Here is a 5,000-nt window from a genome sequence, read left to right on the forward strand (position 1 = left end):
CTGTTATCAGGAAGAATGTCTGGAGGGGAGGGGTCTGGAGAAGGACACTGTTGTGATAGAGGGGATTCGTGTGAATAAAGTGGAAGGGGTAAAGAGGGTGGGGTATGTAGGGAGGGTGTAGGAGGAAGGGGGTAGAGGGAATTTGGGGAGGAGGAGGATGGATATCTGCAAATACTTCATATGTAGAAGAAGTAGGAAGAGAGGGATTGGGGGGTGGATGAGGGAGCAAAGTGTTCCCTTGGGTCATCTCTAGGAAGTTTTGGATGTCTAGATATCTGAGGAACAAAAGAAGAGGAAGGTGTAGGAGAGAATGAAGTAGGACAGCGTGGAGTGGAGCATTTAGGAAAAATAATGTGAGGAGGAGGGGTAGGTATCGGGGAAGTGGTAGAGATTGGAGTATCTGGATTTAGAATAGAAAATGGAATTGACTGGTGGATAGGGTGAGTAGACATAGGACGTAGATTTAGGGTATAGGGGAGAAATACCTGGGGAGATGCAGAATTATCTTGTGAAGATGGTGGGAGAGCAGAGCAAAGGACTGTTTTGAAATAAGTTGAGAGAGAAAAACCTTGTCGTCGTGCTTCCTGTCTGGCCTCACGTAGAGTGAGGCCTTGTTTAAATCTGAGGACTGCTACCTCACATTCAAATTAATAGGCATGGCAGCTCCTATAAAATACATTATGGCAGTCTCCACAATTGGCACATATATGTGACCGAGCAGGGCAATTTGAACGGTCAAGACCAGGTTAGGCACATAGAGGGCAGCAAACTGTGGAGCAACAATGTTTAGCTGGGTGGCCAAAACACCAACATTTCTGACATTGACAAGGAAGGGGTCGATATTGTCGGACATGATAAGACAATCCACCAATATAAACCTCAAGGGGGAGGTCTTGTATATAGATGCTAACCTTGGCAATAGTGACATGGGATTTACACTGGCCTCTGGGAGGAAGAGTGTAACACTGTACTGCAACTGCATCACATTCAACAAGGCAGGAAAGTAGGTCATTTTCACAGTCTGACCAGTCCTTGTCATACAAAGGACAAGCATTTGGGGGAATAGAAACAGTTCCAGTATAAGTATTAAGAGAGGGGTGAGGTTCAGCAGGAATGGATTTGCCAGTAAGATCAGTTAGGGTATATAGTGTAAGAGCTTGGGACACTGTACCTGTGAACAATCAGAGCGACTGCGAAAGGTAACCCTGCCTATTTGTTTCTGGAGGCACTGTTGAAAGAGGAGGGTATTCTCAGAATAGGGGGTAGACATTGAAGAGGACTGTGCAGCAGGAGATGAAGAGGAGAATGTTGGGAAAGAGGGAGGGTTGCTTTCTAGAGGTTGAGTAATAACCTGGTTGGGTGTTTTGGAATGGTTAGAGTTGTTTGTAAGTGTCGAAGAGGGGGTATTAGTATCAGTGGTCGGAGCCACAGTCAAAGGATGGGCTGGGTCTGAAACCATCAAAATCAAATTCAGATAGGCTACTTGATGAAGGGGCAAGCCTTAAGGGGATCGTCTTGTCATTTTTTGGCATTTTTCGCCCATCATGCCAATATTGAGTTTAATGCATTTTCAAGGAGTTTCAGGGCACCTGATTCTCCCCTGATATTTTCAAGGCCCGACCTCTGTTTTCTGGGTGGTTTTCATCATATATAGTTAGTTTGATCAATGAGCAAAATATTTCAAAAATGCAAATATCCCCCCCCTCCTAAATGGGGGGTACAATTGCCAAATGATCCAGATCACCACCAAAATTTTATGGAATATTAGTTAGGCTAAGACACACCTCATGTAAAAATAATATTAAAATCTGTCAATAACTTTTTGAGTTACGAAAAAAAAATCTTGGATACACATCACCACCAAAGTGCAATCAGCATCTAAATTAGGTTAAAACACACAATTAGTAAAAAACTCATTAAAATTAGAAATATCAGAAAACAACAAACAATCAACAAACACAAACAGAAGTAGCAATATAAACAAAAGGTCATTGGATACACAAAAATGATCCATATATCCTTACATATCTTATATACATATTTTTACACTGCCCTGTACTTCTTTATCGTGTTTTAATGAGACTCTGAGTGTGAAAATTGGCTATGTGGCCCTACCACAGGGATCAGTCTAGGTTCTAAATAATAGGGTGTGAGTTTCATCAAAATCGACAAGATGAATTGAAAAAACAATTTTTTTTTTTTTTTTTTTTTTTTTTTTTTTTGACGATTTTGATGAAACTCCCCTTAAGGGTAAAGAATTCTTATTATTGGCCATGGTGATCCTGAATAACTGGGGTCTACCCCTCAGAGTCCCCATAAGGGGTGAGGGCTAGGCAATTAACAAAGGAAATACAGTGCCCATAGCTCCCGGAGGCTGTTTGTGACTGACACAAAATCAGCCTTTCATCCTCTCAGCATGGCTCTCACACCTTAGTAATGGGATAAAAGAAGGGAATAAAGAAGACAGAGAAGAGGAAAAAAGAGAAGAAAGGACCAAGGAAAATTAGTTGAGGTGAGGGTGGAGGCCCAAGGTAGGGGTAATCCCCTACCTCGGGTCTCAGTCCTCGTCTCCTAAGCCCACCCACAACCACAACGAGCTAGGGAGGGATATGAGAGGCAAACCAACAAAAATTCTGAAGTCCTCTGGAATCTAATATATGAAGTGGATAGGAATGATATAGGTAACAGACAATGGGACTGCATCAAGCACTTCACACCTCAAGAAAAGGCCAGCAAACCTCCAACAAGTATATTCTAGGATGATAAAGGTTGGACTGGTCCCACACTTTAAAATGGGTCACAAAGTGTTGATTTCTATTCTTTTTATTGCCATTACATTAGTTTTCCCGATCTCAACACAGTCCAGGGTAATTCTACAGAAAAGCTGCATGCCACTAATACTACTATTGCTGGTCTGCTTATCATGTCTACTGTCCAGAAAGTATTTTAGGCCTAACAGTTGGGAAGACACAGACATACCAGGAAAACTGCAGTATAAACAAAATGAAGAAAAACTTAACCAGATTATATAACACTTGCACATCCACCACTAGTTCACACACCATACCTATACATCAACCATTTGTTCCCATGCATTTCATTCTCTTATAACATGTCAGGGATCCCCTGGGGTCAGCCAGACAAGTGAAAAATCTCAAGCTTGGAGGGCACAAACTGACCTCATTCTGTGCACACTTAGCTGCAGTATACACAATTCTCCAGCATAATAGACAAAAACTAGCCTTTAGCCCCACATCTGAAGGGCTTCAGCTCATGAACTGCCATGCCCAGAGCCAAGCAAGAGAACACATCTTTACGGTGCACAACTTGGAGCTGGCTGACTTACATGGTGCATATCCTTGCCAACCAGCATTCAGCCTCAGTTCATTATGGCAAGATTAGATGCCAACAGGCAATAAAGGCTTAATAGCAAAAAAAAGAAGGAAAAAAAAACGAAAAAAAAAAAAGAAGATGAAAGAAAGAATGACAGGCCTTGCATTCTTTTATCAAAGTTGGGACCAGTCCAAGCACTATCTACCAGATTATATGATGTGGAACTTTACAATTCAATGATAAATTGCCAGGCCAGTCTAGAAGCTTTATCTTGCTAGAATATAAAACACTGATGTGTAGGTTTTTGCTAGTACTAATAAGCATGATGGTTTAAGTTATTGCTCAGCATGATGCTACTTCAATTACCACTAACATCCAAGGAAAATCTAGGGTGGATGACAATCAGGGTTACAGTAAAAAAGAGTCAATGGAATGATTACCTTGAAGTAAACCGAGACACTTCTCATCTATAGTAAAAGGTGCATAAATCAAAAATAAAGGAGATACATGACAGAGAAGAGAGAAGATTGACCTATCTTTTTCTAAGTCCCTCGTCATGTTGACATCGCAAAAAAATATATTACTAATATCTACGTTATTTTCTTAGTCTTATAGTTCATTTTTTAAACATCTATAATCCCATTAATTGTAACCTTGTTTATATCATAACAAACACATATTCATAGTTATTCCTGAAATCTGCAATGAGCACATCAAGATGACATTCATCAGAGGGCCCAATCAACATAACATTATATTGCAAGAAAACCTATTAATCAGTGTTACTCTATTATAAATGGAGTGCACATCATATGCAGTCCATCGTTACTGGAGAACCATTAATACTGACAATGTAGTGCTATTATTTTATTAATGGTCTCTCGTTTTTGTATCTGTTTCACTCAGTATCCTAAGAAAAGACCCTTTAAGGGAGCCGTCATGCTGCATTTATGACGAAATAATTAAAAATACTAAAAAATTTGAAAAAAATCTCCTGTAATCTAGTAGGCTTTGGCAATCCCATGACATAATATTTCTGCTAAATACATAAAAATTAAGGAGTTATAACTAAATCTCTGACCCCCCAAGCCTCCGGCTCCGATGTTTACTTTGTCGCATCCAAGCAAATATACTTGACAATTTTTTTTTTTTTTTTCTTTTTTTTTTGGGGGGGGGGGGGTATTCTCAGATAGTTAGCTGGCAATTCTGCTTCTGAATCAGCTGATATCCATGACTTAGAGACAAAGCAGGCAGTCACCACAAGAGAGTCAGAGTGAGAGGCCGTGCGTCTGCTGACTCAGCATGACACCATCCCATAGACATACCCCTGATGCACCCTCATCATACACTAAGAGTACACTACTAATGATAGATGTTATTCCTGTAACTAATAAACATAATATGATGAGAAATACATGTCAATCACAGTTGCTGCAGTTATTTCTTCGTATGACATGCATCACGAGATACTGTAAAGGCAATGGAAAGCCTGTGATGACACATGGAACTTCTACAATCATGTGCAGTTATTGCCATTATCACCTTGCAAAAGGGGGGGTGACCAGGTACTAGCTACATTTCAGAATACCATGTGAATGCCATAGAATACATCAAGATTGACACAGAGATCAAATTAAAAAATAATAATAAAGAAAATAGAGGGAAAA

The 5,000-nt window shown here is 40.1% G+C and overlaps 1 protein-coding gene across 3 annotated transcripts in view; it reads right to left on the reverse strand.

Annotated features, from left to right (window-relative positions):
- Positions 1-5,000, reverse strand: part of LOC113823915 (uncharacterized) — a 24,972-nt gene that overhangs the window by 18,861 nt on the left and 1,111 nt on the right. The gene's annotated exons all lie outside the window — the stretch shown is intronic.

The sequence above is a fragment of the Penaeus vannamei genome, chromosome 2 (genome assembly GCF_042767895.1).
Source record: "Penaeus vannamei isolate JL-2024 chromosome 2, ASM4276789v1, whole genome shotgun sequence".
Classification (NCBI taxonomy): Eukaryota; Metazoa; Arthropoda; class Malacostraca; order Decapoda; family Penaeidae; genus Penaeus; species Penaeus vannamei.